Here is a 14,665-nt window from a genome sequence, read left to right on the forward strand (position 1 = left end):
TATTCCTGGAATAGTACTTCCACATAGATAGAAAGTGAGGAAGAGATGGCAGCAACATCATAAGGTAGTCGTGAGGATCAAGTGAATCATTAGATGAAAAGGCTCAGAACAGTGCAGAGCATAAAGTAATTGCTCAATTAATATTAGAGGTTATTATTACTGTAGAGAGCCTACTATCAGCCTGGCCCTGTGCTGAGAGTTTGAGACTCTTGTTTGAGATGCATAACAAGCCAGTAAGAAAAACCTTATCACCTCCACCCCCACTCCATCTGGCTCTGAGAAACTAAGGTACTTGTCCAAGGTCTCAAAGTTAGGAAGCAGTTGGAAAGAAAATCCAACCCTTGGTCTATGGTATTTCCAGAGCCCATATTCTTTGTCCTGTTTCTTAGTAGTCTTACTGTTCCTATTTTTTACTTAGGTTGGGAGTCCATTTTTCCTCCCTGAGCACATGAGCCTCCCTTCCCCAATGTCTAATTCCTCAGTGTTACTCATTTTGTTATGAAATTTTTAAATTAAGACTATTTTTCTATTTTTCTGTCTTCTGGTGTACTTCTGATCAGTCTGTCTAATTTTTATATCAGGCCATCTTCTCACGATCATTTTAGTCTTTTCATCAGACTTGTACTCACATAGTGGCATCCATTTTTAAGAAGTTTAATGTAGTTTTTCTTCTGGGGCATGTGTGAGGAAATCCCATGTTTTCCCATGTACTTAGTTGAGTCTGTAGCAATATAACTCTCATATGGAACAGTGGCATTTTCATTCAAATACGATAAGCTGTCATTGTTTTGTGGGTGGTATCACCCTGGCCACAGATATTGTGCCAGAGTACTCTCTTACAAAAATATCTCCTAGTTGTGGTGTACAAACTAACACCATACTTTAGTTTGCCAAAAACACCTACATGATATTTTGTAGTCTATATTACAATTAATATTTCAAAGTGCCTTATCATTAGTTATCTCTCCACTGTAGTTTCACAGGTGGGAAACTAAGGTATGGGGACTGTTAACGGCTTGCCCAAGGTCTCATAATGAACACAGAGCATAGCTGGTATTAGAATCTGCTACTTCTGACTGCATTTCTTTGCTCAACCTGTTCAAATTCTGAATAATTTTCCAAGCTGAATATATGTTAGGAGAGGTGGTAGACATGGGAAAGGGGGAAAATACTTTTCACTTAAGTAAAGCTTCTGAAACATTTGGTAATCAAAGAATAAGGATTGTAAGGGCGGTTTTCCCTCATTTCCATTCTTAGAATGAAAGGACAGTAATCCATTGAGATTAAAATGAACAGAAATTGTAAGTGTAAAAAGGAATTCTTCAGCCCCACCATTTTCCAGTTTCAACATCATTTTGTTCTCCATTTCAGCAGTTGGTACATTTACAGTGCTGTGTCACCATCATTATGGTGTCCGCCTTAAGCAGATAAACACAGTGGATTCTGCCACTGCTGTTTTACGACCAAGGAGGCAAGGGTGAACAGAGGTTAAGTGGCTGCCAGGAGCGCTCACCACAGCAGCCACTCAGATTAGAACCCACAGCTCCTATCAGTCACACCCTATTGAAATTTAGAAGGTCCCAAAATATTCTTTCAGTGTGAGAGGTGGATGACAGTGCCTGAAGGCAAATTTGCTCACCATCCACAAAGGGACCAGCCTTGCTTCCATGGTCCCACCTCAATCTTCTCATTCCCAAGCCATACCATAAACTTCCTCATTCCTTTGAGGGAAAGAACATTTCTTTTGGTGAAACTAAACAAGTGATTTCCAGGTCCAGATTTCCATGTTTTTTTGTTTGTCTAATACAGATAGGACCATAGTGAGTCCTTGTACAAGTAACAGGTCTAATTTTCCCTTGTAGAATATAGAATATGGGGATGGCCCAAACTCAAGAGATCATTAGGGGGACTGGCAACAAATGGAGTAAGTCTGTGCCTGAGTGATAAGCTCCTGTCAAATACAATTACAACAGAACATGGTGTGGAAATATGAATTGTAATCTACAGTCTTCCAATGCCATCCATTCTATAAGGGAAAATGAGACCAGTTGCTTGTCCAGGAACCCATGACAGTAATGTCTGTATGAAACAAACAGAAAATCTTGGAAATTGGGACATGGAAGTCACTTGCTTAGTTGTAACTTATTTCCTAAAAAGAAACTTCCTATTTCCTTTTTTTTTTTAATTAATTAATTTATTTATTTTTGGCTGTGTTGGGTCTTTGTTGCTACGTGCGGGCTTTCTGTAGTTGCGGCGAGTGGGGGCTACTCTTCGTTGCGGTGCGCGGGCTTCTCATTGCGGTGGCTTCTCTTGTTGCGGAGCATGGCCTCTAGGCACATGGGCTCAGTAGTTGTGGCTCGCAGGCTCTAGAGTGCAGGCTCAGTAGTTGTGGCGCATGGGTTTAGTTGCTCCGTGGCATGTGGGATCTTCCTGGACCAGGGCTTGAACCCGTGTCTCCTGCATTGGCAGGCGGATTCTTAACCACTGAGCCACCAGGGAAGTCCCCTATTTCCTTTTTACATCATTTAACATAAATACTACATCAAGTACAGTCAACAGCCAATGTTTGACTCCTATTACCAAGGTGATTTTTAAAATAATCATTAGCATCTGTGAAAAACCTTCACAGGGTGTTAATATGGTAAACACTGTTGGCAAACTCCTTCTCCAGTCATATCCAGAAGTGGGAAAAAAAATCCAAGGAAATACATTTTTCCTCTATCCCCCATCCCGTCTTCAGCATAGAGAGACTTAGTATATATTCCATTCATGTGGTCTACATCTAATTCCTTGTGGGCAAAGGCCATTCTCCCAGGCCACTCCACGGCATGCTAAGCAACTGTTGGAATTAGATGGAATGGTCTTCCTTGCCTGTACCAGTCCTTTGGTTCATTAGATGAGGAAAGGTTTAAATATGCACAATTTCTGCATGACTAATCAATCTTTCAGGGTCTAATAAGGACTGTCCAGACCCTGATTTTCTTGCCCACCTGACTGTCTGCTTTTCCCCATTGAGACAGGGAGCTGAGGTGACACAATTTGAAACTGACTCCAAGCCAGAGCTCACCTCAGAGATCCAGGCTTCCCTGCTAGAGGGGCCATTTCACTACTTTTCAGCCATGGGACTTTTGCCTTCCTTCTGCCAATGACCCTCATCAGAACCTGCTCATGAGAGGTGGGCTACCTATGACGCAGGTCCTTATGGGGGCCAGGCAGCCACTAAAATAACACCTGTGGAGGTCCATACTCCCTCGTATATGATAGTCTGAATAGTTACCCATACTGAGAGACTAAAACCTTTAGGATTTCTGGGATCTGAGGCAGACAATGGTCAGTGGTGTCAGGGCACCAGGCTTGACCCCTCGCCTGCCATGCACATCTTCATTTTACTAACATGGGTTGGGTGTCTACCCGTGGCAGGTGCAGTTCTAGGCACACAGAGACCGCTCCCACGCCCAGTCTACAGTCGAGGGCTTGCTAACATTCTAGGCCTCAGTCTGGAAAGCAACACCCAGCTCCGCTCTTTGACTCTTGATACCCCCAGCTCCCTATGTATGTGTGCTGCAGCCAAGGTAAGGGCTTAAACCCCGGCTGAAGAGCTGATCCGCCGACAAAACGAGCAGCAGCGACCGGAACGGCCAGGAAGGACAGAGCCCCCAAAGCCTTCCTTCGGGGCCACTCAGCCACGACTGACCCAGCGAGCTCAGGCTGCCCCCAGGCCCGCCACTACGGGGGTCTCTAAGCCAGGCCCAGGGGCTGCCGAAGTGGAGGGTGCGAGGGCGTGCAGAGTGCGACGGCCGGGGCTGGCTCTGCGGTGTTCCAGTCCGCGAAGACGGTCCTGGTCCGTCCGGCAGGCCCCAGGGACAGCGGCAGGGGGAGTCACCGCTGGGGATGCCATCCCGCCGGGCAGCCCGACCGTCCAGCGCCTGTGCCTCCCTTTCGCCCCCGGGCTCTGCGCAAGTGCCCGGGCGCCTTGAGTCGGGAAGGGAGCCTAGGCGTCTGGTAAGTCTCCGCTGCCGGTGGTGTGAAGGGCAGGGGTGAGGAGGGATGTGTCGCGAACCTTCCGGGGTTGCGGGCGGAACTGGAGTTTTGTTTCGGAGATAACCACCAGACCGCAATCAGAGCCTTTTCAGGGAGCCCGCAGCTCCCAGTTCCGGGCCCTGGCCTCCACTGGCGGCTGGGTGATCCGGCCCGGGACCCACCCTCTTTGGGTCTCAGTTTCCTCCGACTGCTGGGCCTCGTTTAGAGCCAAGTTCCGCGCCATCTGAGGGCGCCAGGGGTGGGCGGTGTCGACCCAGTCTTGGCCCGCGCAGTGCTTGGGCTTCTTGCACCACAGCGCGCCGACATGCGGCGGCTCCGGGCCGCCCCAGACCCACATGGGCCCTCCGGGGCCGCCACTTCCCTTCCGAGGCGTCGGGGTCCCGCCGCAGCCGCCCCCACAGCGCCAGCCCAGAGCCCCGGTTCCTCACCTCAGCCAACTTCCCAGCCATGGGCGCGTCTCTCTGCCAGCCCTCGGCTGCCGGCGATTGGACGGCGGCGGCGGGGCGGAGCCGGGAGCTCGGCACCGCCCACGGCCGCCCCAGGCCCGGGCGCCATCCTGATTGGCTGTGGGATCCGCCAGGCACGCGTTGAAGAGCGCCCCGCCCATCGGGGCGGGCCCCTACCTGACCCCGCCCCTCATGCCCCCGGCCCCGCCTCCCTTCGGAGCCCAGTTGCTTCAGCCCTGCTGTCCGTCTCATTCGCTGAGCAGGTCCGTGAATTGTAAGCGCGCTCCAGGCAGCTGTTGAGCCGGGGCGGCCGCCAGGTTTCTGCTCCCTCCGAGGTGCCTGCCGCAGCCAATGTGCCCCGGTGGGCTAGGGCGAGAGCTGTCGCCGGTTCGGTGCAACTTGGGATTCAGGACCCGCAGCAGGGGCGTCGGTTTGCCATCTGGACTCGTCGACGAGGGTGAGTCGCCGCGCGCAAGGGGAGCGGCTCCTCTCGCGCTGTTCGGCAAATGGGGGACTGGACGCGTCCTGGCGCGCATCGATCTGTCCGTCCGAGCGTGTCGGCTATGGGGAGGTCAGGGCTGACGGGATTCACTCCTTGCCAGCACCCCCACTCCCGAACTTCTTGTTTCAAAGCGTCCCAACTCAGCCCGGGACGCGGCTCTGCGTTCGCAAGAACTTGGCATGTTGTAATTGCCATCATTAGGTGGGGTCCGGGGACGCGTCCCCTGGCCCTCTAGAGCGGCGACACGCGCGCTAGGGGCGGCCTTCGAGTCCAGTGGCGTGCAGACAGCAATTCCTAGATGGTTGAAGACGGGTTCCTGAAAAATTAACACGCGCCGGCGTCGGTGAGACGAGATAGTCCTGTGTATGTCTGATGCGTAGCCCGAGCCAGAGATCATCGGGCTCCGGGTGCATCTTTAGGGGTCAGAGAACTTTAGGACCAGTCGGGTTCCGTAGCAGGGGCTTCAGAGCTTTGCAATTATTGAAAGGAATTGACAGCGCGGATATTAAACTTTGTAATTACTTTTTATTAGCACTTGAATCCGCATCCCTCATGAGGTGCTCAGACCTCCATATCCACCTGCAAGGTGTGTCCAAAGGACTTCGTTAGGACCGGGGGTAACTGGTGACTGTCCCAGTGCAGGGAGGCCTCAGGGAATCCAAGAAGAGGCCGTGAAAACGACCACCAGGCTGGTCGGTTGGTGTTTGTTTGAGCACCTGTGTGTTTAAGTGATGAAGTTGTGACAGGAACTGACAGCAGAGGATACAAGGTTAAACCTGACACTTTATGTTTGTGACTCAGTCTGGGATAAATTTTTTTCTCTCTCTCTCATTGGTAAGGAGTAAAAGGAGCTGTTTTTTTTAGGGCAGTTACATACATGTAGTTTATATTATGTGTGGACTAAATAGAATTGAATGCAATATTTTCTTGTAATTCTTATTTGATGTGAATGAGAGCTTATTGAAAGTACTAGGTAGAGACTTGGCAACAGAATTGGGGAATATTTTGATCTTTGAGGATGTATAAAAACATTGAGATATATAGCTATGCATGCATATGTAGATGTGCCTACATATGTGTGTACTTATATGTGTGTGTATAAAATTGATAAGCGAATGAAATAGAGATATGGAGGGGGAAACAGCCTTGAACTTCCTCTGGGTAAGGAGATGGACCCTCTGATCTGTGGGGTGTATGATGAGTGTGTGTATAAGCATGTTTGGATCTTCCTAGTCTGTCTGGGTCAGTGTATGTCCGTGAACTTTACGAGCATTCAGTTCAATACCACTCCAAGCAGATTCCCAGTTCCTGTTTTATAGCCCAGCAGCCGCCAGCCGGCCCATCTGTTAAAACATAACATGTACACTTCAGTGGGAGCACTAGGGTGGAACGTGGGTAGGGGGCAACCCTTAGTAGAAACAACATGCTATAAACAAAGCCTGCCTCTCAAGTCCATTTTCATTCAGAATTCAGTCTGAACGTGTGATTTTTGGTGAGGGAGAAAACGAGTGTTTGATTCTTCAGAAATGGCAAACTGTATTTTATGAAGTAATTAATAGGCATGGTTTGGGAAGGAGGAGTATATAAGAGAAAAAAAAAATCCCTCTGGAAAAGAAATGTGGTGCTTGTCACATAACCATGCAACACTGGTTTACTGCTTTGCAGTAGCATTGTATATCAGAAACTGTTTCCTTTTGCTTCTTAAGAGAATGCATTAAAACTGAATTGTTTTGCACCAAAAAAAAAAAATCTTAACAGTAGTAAATAGAGCTTTATTTCAGAGGCTATTTAATCTACTAGCTCTAGACTGCCTTGGTAATTCTAATGAAATGTATTTTTAGGAATTTATAACTTGAATATAAATTCATATTCAGCCTAATCACTAGTTGCAATGGTTCACAATTTATAGTTTAAAAAATAATAAGAATAAAAACCTTTATCACAAAACTTCTGATGACTAAAAGGGTATGGGAGGAGTATAACAGCTTATTAATTTCCTGCAGCAAACTGACTGATACTTAAAAAACTATAAATTCCTTTAACAGCATAATTACTTTTGGTGACAAAATAAAGGCAATATTTTTGAGAAGCACAGTTGATATTTTACCCAAGAATTTTATGCTCATAATTATATTTTAATAACTGTGTTTATTATATGTGGGTAGAAAATACTGGAATGGTTCTTAAGAGCTCATCACAAGTGTTGTTTTCATTTTTGTGGTACTTAAACATTGGGGGAAAATATTCTAATCCCTAATCTGTGTCTTTGCATTTCTGATGGACTATGTAGACACAATAATTCTCCTACCTTGATATGGATCACCTGAGTCAACTGGGTTGCTCCTTAAAAATTCAGTTCATGGGCTGGACTCTGGTCTCCAAGATGAGATTCAGAAATCTGGGGTGGAACTTAGGAATCTGCATCTTTAACATGCACCCACAAGTGATTCTGATGTCAGGGATCCTCTCACCATATTTTGAGAAACGCTGGAATGGCATTTATGATATAAAAGAACAATTACAGTCTGTGAGTTGATTCAACAAAGAATTGTTCCAGAATTTCCAGGTGGCATTTACCAGCCATATGAAATTTATAGCTAATGTTTTAACTCTCTGTCCTCAACAATGGTACCTTTTGTTCTGTGTTCTGAAGTGTTTTTGGACTCCTTAGCAATCCCCTAACCAGGTTAGCCCCAATTCTAAGGAGGTCTGTCTTGGGAAGCAAGGTAGTTTGAGACCTCACCCCAGCCTGTTCCATTCCCTAGTCCAGGTCCAGTGAGTTCCTGGGGTGCTCTGGGGTAACTTTGTCAGTCCTAACTCACATTGTTGGGCATTTCTCCCTGAAAGGTAGAAGAATCCCAGTCCTTGAGAGCCACCTTTTACTCACTAATACTCTTTCGAGCTTGGGGACTAGGACCTCAGCAGGGCTAGTACAGACTTATCTGAGGTCAAGGAGCTCCTTGGGAAGCTGCAGCTGATCTGCCTGTTGGTCGCGAGAGTGTCTCAGGCCACCTACGCAGAGGCCCAGGGAGTCTCATTTTCAGAAAGTCATCTTAGAAGTATTTTGAGGTGTCCAATTAATCGGATACATAGATTTTCTTAGCATCACAGGGAGAGGGGTTGAGAATTGATTGCCGCCTCTCCTTTCAAATCAGTGTGATTCTGGTGTATTAATTATTGCCAATTAGCTTTTTTATATGTAGTTTGATACTGACCTTCGGATTCTGTTCTCCCATCTCAGACTGGCATAGTTCTCAGTGTAAGACCCCTAGATAAAGTTTAAAAAAGAAAGGATCTGTCAGAAGTTGTTGCCCTTCCCTCTTTCTACCCTCCAGTTACCTAAAAAACAAATAACTTCTCTGAGGTCAGAAGTGCCCAGAATATTTACTTCCCTGATGACAAAAGGACCTGTATAGACTGGGACACTGAACTTAGATTCTTCCAGGCCACTGGATCATTAGTGGGGCTTTTATGGAGCAATTTATGTTCTGAGGAACACTTGGCAAGCATGTTTATAGCAACCTACGTTGCTTATCTTAACAATCCTTCGAGTGCGAGGATTTTTTCCCACTTTGTTACAGATGAGCAGACAGCAGCCACAAAAGGATCATAATACAGTCATACCTCAGTATCCTTGGGGGATCGGTTCCAGGACCCCCACCCCTGCAGGTACTAAAATCCGGGGATACTCAAGCCCCTTATATAAAATTGCGGAGTGCAGTCAGCATTACATATCTGCAGGTTCCTCATCCGTGGATACCGAGAGCCAACCCTATTTAGATTCTGTCTTTCACATTCAAAGATGACACCACTAACTGAGACGTTGCTCATGTGTTTTGAATTGTTTTTATTTAGCTTCGTGATGAGATGATAGACACGTGCTTAGTCATTCATATCATCTACAGGTCTTTTTTCACCTCTTAGAATTTTTTTATTTTGACTGTGACCTTGGAACAGTTTTCTTTCTAAAGCTAACCACCATATATAATAATTGGTTCAATGATCCTGACCTTAACCATCCAGGCTTGACTTGGAATGGCAAGTAATTTGCAAAAGGTCAAAGAACCCAAAGGGAGCAAAGCCTATATGTAGAATTTGGGGGACTAATATTTTAGACCTGTACTCTTTGCCTATTGAGTCATGTTATGCTGCTAATAATGTCTTTACACTGACAAAAGGAACTTGCTTATATTTTATTTGCCCAGCTTCTGCATGATTGGATGGACCTAGAAAATTTCCAAAGCCTAAGGTATAATCACAGCACCTGATTATACAATGGTACTGATTTGTGCCCAGTTAAAAAACTACAGTAGAATGCTACTTTTCTGGAAAGTGGGCCACAGGTCATTACAAGCTTCTAAGCAACAATTCTCACTCTTTTTTTTTTTTTTTTCCTTTTTTTGGCCATGGCATACTTTTGGCAAAATTCTTTGGCAAAAAGAATTTGACAAATTATTTTCAAGTTTTTGGCCCTTCTTTTCATACTCTTATTCCCATTGTGAAATCTACTTATAAAAAATTTATTTTTCAAATCAATCTGCCCTTTTAACAGCTCCTAATACTTAAATTTTAGCCATTTTGACTCTTTCTCCTCTATAATGCCCCCTTAAGCTCCTACATTCACTTTGGTTTTTTGGATCCAATAATACCTTCTACTCATAGAACACTCATTGAGCTATAGAAGTTCTACTCTAGCTTTAACTTTGTGGATTTAACTATAACAATATTAAGAAAAAAGAAGAAGAAGAAAGATAATATTAAAGTCATGTTGTTACATGTATCTTATTAGATATTCCCAACACAGTTTCTATGGGAAATTTAAGATCCAGATGAATGAAGTGACAGATTCACTCATCTGTGTCCTTACAGACACTCTTCTGATACAAGCTGAGAAATATAACTGAAGACAGCATCCTGGGTTACAGAAGAAAGACAAATATTAAGCTCTGAGAAAAGAACCGGCAAAAAGTGAAGGGTCACGGCTGGGATGGGATGGAGAGAGTGGTGGGAAAGAAATACCTCCAGTAAAATGCCAGATAGGGTGGTAAGAAATTTATAGAGGTGCTGATGGTTTGGGGATTCTTGGAGGCATTGATTCTGTTTTATATTGTCTTCACAACCTACTAGCCCTGCTTGCTTTAAATAATTTATTATAGCAGCAGGCCTTCCCCTGGTTAGTTTCTTTCTTTCTTTCTTTCTTTTTTTTAATAACTTTTTCCTTCTCATCTCTGAGTCTAATCAGAGGCATACATAATTGTGTGGCTGCCCTACACTATTTGGAAAATCCATGATCAATATCGCTACATTATAAACCCATGGCTGCTCTGTTGTATTTTGCTGTGTTTTCTTCCCTGCTATATTAACTCAGTATCTATGTTTTAAACAATATTTTATTAATCTTTGCACACTGAGACTTCTGGGCTTATTCTTCTTGGCTGGAACTATCTTTTGAGTAATCCATCATCAGACCACCATTGATCTAATGATGTATTTATTGCTCACTATTGCAGCACTGGCAAGAAACCCAGTATGATTCTGAAAATTTGATTAAAAAGAAATCAAGTTTTTGCAAGACGTAGCCACCCGATTATGTTAGCAGCTGCCAAGTATATTTTATGCTAAAATATACACACACATTTCAAGTGAACAAAATGGGATCTTTTCAAAAGCTTTTACAACTTTTTGCTATGAAATAAGTATAACGAGAAGATGTCTTGTAATTAGAAAAATTACAAGTGCACTCCTCACCTCAGCCAAAGGTAGGGTATAGTATTTTTCAGATTATACCCCTAGACGCTAAAATGGATAGGTTTATCTTTTTGATTGACAATAATAAAAACAGTGGTGATAAGAACTATCTCCTAGTCCTTGAACAATCTTCCAGGTAATCATTACAAATCAAAATGAATGGAAATGAATTATCAAGTAGTAATTGAATACCTATCATAGGTAGCACCTCTTCTCAGCTTAGCTAACTCAAAATGCAGTTCAAGTATTAGCACCTTTGGAAACCTTTTCCATGCCCTTCTTTGGCCTAGTTGTATACAGCCAGCAGAGTCCTTACGTCCTGTAATCCCCCCCTCCAGACTGGGAGCTCCTTGAGGGCAGGAACCACACCTGTCATCTTGTAGCTTCTCAAGAGACAGTATTCAAGAAATAGTTGCTAGGTGCACTAGGGGCCGCAAAGAATTACAGGTGAACACCTGCAAGGCCTTAAAAGGACATGCACAGGACATTCACCGGAAGTCTGCATGGTAGTAATAACTGAATCATAGTCCCAGACTTTCTGCTTTAGCCCTAGTCTTAACACTTCATAAAACTATCATCCATGCCTGCCCCTTCCATGTTCAGAGTCTCTGCTCCATTCCTAACTTGCCTTCTTCTCTCACCGCCTCCCTGTTGTGTCTTCAAGAATGTCTCCAACTCCCCCCCTCACCCAGTCTAGGCCATCTCCCCTGGTTCCTTTGATGTTCCCATACCTGTTGTCATATCTTGACAAAGCAGCTGATTCATGGACCCCACTTTGAGACTTGGGACAGCTTTACTCTCACATCTTTTGAAGTCTCAGATGGCTTGGTCCCTTTTGCCATCCAGTGTAGGTGATGACCTAACTTTGGCCATGGGAGGTTTGGGGGCCTTGGAGGAACTAGATGGTGCTGGGCCTAGAGGCTACTGAATGGGGAAACTTGGTATTTGTTTAAGTAAAGCTTTTTTTAAAAAAATAAATAATTCCAGCAGATTTTTATTTCAGAGACTAACTTGTATAATATTTTTCATTGATAGACCACCTTTTGTTCAGGAAGTCTCCCTACATAGTCAGGTTTATGATGTAGTCTGAGGGCTTCGATAAGTACCAGCTCTCACCTCAGAGCTGGGTTACTGAGGTGTTGTTAAACCTACGTGTCCAGGTAGAGTTTATGGATCAGCTGATTTAAGCGTAACTGCCTGAGGTCAGGGCCATTAGTATAGCCCTTTTATGTTAGATCCTAACGAGCTTTAAATGACTGCAAGAGATCAAGGACCCCTATCTTCTGTCTCATCTGGGAGATTAAGCCTCACTTAACATTGGTGCTTTCTTCTCATACCTGCCAAGAAAATATCACTAGAAAATTGACTGACTACATCTAAAAGTTATTTCAATGTTCAAGGCAGCAGAGAAGATGAGCCACCCTAGATTAGGTCATAGACTCAAATACTGGTTTCTTTTGGATCTTGTAAGTCAGGAGCACATGCCCCTGCATATCCTGGGGCTCTGCTTCCCCCTAGGAGCTGGGGCCTGGGAGGACTTGAGGGAGGCTTGGGTGAGGGGTGGAGGCAAACATCTGTGCAACACACAGGTCACCCTTCCCTGCAGTCAGTGGAGGTTCTCCCTGTGGTGCCTGACTCTGGCATTTTCTCAGATCTGCTTTTCAGCATCCCTAATAGCAAATCTTCTTCCTCTTACCCTTTGTGAACATGTTACCCAAACAGAGGTTCTCATAGTCGGAAAGTTCTCATCCTTAACCTTCTAAGTTTCCCTAATTTCAACTTCTCTCCTTCATTTAGCCCACCCTCCAATAATGTTTTCCTTTCTTTGACATTCTCTTTCCCTTCTGTTCAGGTAAGAACTCTACGTTATAAAAGCTCTTATAATCAGTGTTACCATTAATCTTTTTCCTGCAGGAGTAACTGCATTTTTGACCATTTTCAAACAACTTTCCTAGAGCATTCCAGTGTGTCTTTCTGGTGCTAAGAAAAAGATCACAATAAGGCAGCTCCTGCTTGCTGGGATATTACATGCTCTGACAGCCTTACACAGTGCAAAAGTGATTAGCCTCACAAAACCTCAGTTTTCACCAACTTTACCCATGCTTGTCAATGACCGCCCCCCACCTGCCTAATCACTCTTACCACCTCCTGCTCACTTTTATATCATTAAGGAACAAGATTGGGACTTCCCTGGTGGCGCAGTGGTTAAGAATCCGCCTGCCAGTGCAGGGGACACAGGTTCGAGCCCTGGTCCAGGAAGATCCCACATGCTGCGAAGCACCTAACCCGTGCGCCACAACTATTGAGCCTCTGCTCTAGAACCCTCGAGCTACAACTACTGAGCCTGCGTGCGACAACTACTGAAGCCTGCGTGCCTAGAGACTGTGCTCCGCAACAAGAGAAGCCACCGCAATGAGAAGCCCGCGCACCTCAGTGAAGAGTAGCCCCTGCTCGCCGCAACTAGAGAAAGCCCATGCACAGCAACGAAGACCCAACGCAGCCAAAAATAAATAAATTAAATAAGTAAATTAAAAAAACAAAAACAACAAGAAACAAGATCACGCATCTCTGCTAGCAATAGACATATTCATTACAACCAAGGAGATGAAGCTTTCTACAAAAGCCAAACCAGGCATACACAGAATAGGGAAAAGAGGGGTAGGGCTACCCTGATTTCTTTAAAAGCAGGACACATGAATTGATGCATCTTTTGTTGATAAGTTCTTAATTTGCTGTTTTAACAAACCCTGGCCTGTTTCTCTTTTGAGGCTGGGTGATTGTCTTATAGCTAATGTCAACAGTTGTCACTTTTTGTTTCCCTTCAGAATTATTGCCAGTGAGTTTCAGTTTCCTCTCCTTCATTTATTTAATTTTTATTTTTGGTGTTTCAGGTTGTTTTTCCTGATATACTTAAAGTGTATTGTTTCTGCCTCCTCCAGATATCTTTCTCCCACTTTCCTGCCCCTGACAGCCTCTCACAGCTAGACACCATCCTCACATTGAACGAATTTCCATTTTCACTGCAGATTAGTAGTGAAGACATTAAGTGGAATCCTGATAGTGACCCTTTCAAGAGCTAAGGCACCATTTACTATTCTGTTTTAATTATGATCTCTTAGCAAATTTTCACCAGTTATAATGTTCACCCTATTTTCTAAGTCATGTTTCTCAAATACTATACAAAATTATTAAATCTGTGTGCATTACAGTTTCTGCTCTCCATTAGGGACTAAATTTATAATTCTATAATTTTCTTGTAGGAAAAATGCTTATTAGACTGGAATGGTTACTTTGGTTTCAAGCCATACTGCTTTTTTGCTTATTGTGAATCATTAGGCGCTTATATAATCTTTCATTTTACTTCATTCCCATCCTCCACCAGCAGCTCCCCAAGCAGTAAGCCCACTGCATCCCTTCCCTACACAGTCAGTTATCATCTATCCTTTTTTCTAAGATGGATTTTTTATTTTACTGATTCCTAATATTTTCCTAATTTTAAAATAACTCTACATAACTAAAACGAAAACAGGCAGTGTCCTATTATGATCATGGTAGTTCCTCTTTCCTGAAAAGGAATACCTCCTGCCTACAAATCACAATACTGCACCTCCTCTCTGGAGTGCTTCTGCCTGTGCCTGGGATCTGTGCTAGTCCCACGTGTTCTCTGTTGATATTCTTGTAATTAGATAAGGGTTCACAATTGGCAGCCTTATGGGAAAAAAAGACCAATAAGAGCTGTGCTTTATTTGGGTCTTGGGGGAAAAACAGATGTCCTAGGCAAGTGGGAGATGAAAGTCAAAGTTTTTGAAAGATTAGGAAAGCCCGAGACAGGCCATTTGGTACCAGCTTCACATGCCAAAGGACCATCTTCCTGTTGTGATTTCTAGGGTGTTTTCCCCTTGGGCTTTTCTGGGTGACTATCCCAAAT

At 44.3% G+C, this 14,665-nt stretch overlaps 1 protein-coding gene across 1 annotated transcript in view; it reads left to right on the forward strand.

Annotated features, from left to right (window-relative positions):
• The first annotated feature begins 4,760 nt into the window (after positions 1-4,760).
• The window catches only part of MARCHF3 (membrane associated ring-CH-type finger 3), a 148,582-nt gene continuing 138,677 nt past the window's right edge, over positions 4,761-14,665 (forward strand). The window contains exon 1 of the mRNA XM_060006963.1: positions 4,761-4,944. The gene's annotated coding sequence lies outside the window, so the exon portion shown is untranslated. The remainder of the gene's footprint in view (positions 4,945-14,665) is intronic.

This window comes from Delphinus delphis, chromosome 3 (genome assembly GCF_949987515.2).
Source record: "Delphinus delphis chromosome 3, mDelDel1.2, whole genome shotgun sequence".
Taxonomy (NCBI): domain Eukaryota; kingdom Metazoa; phylum Chordata; class Mammalia; order Artiodactyla; family Delphinidae; genus Delphinus; species Delphinus delphis.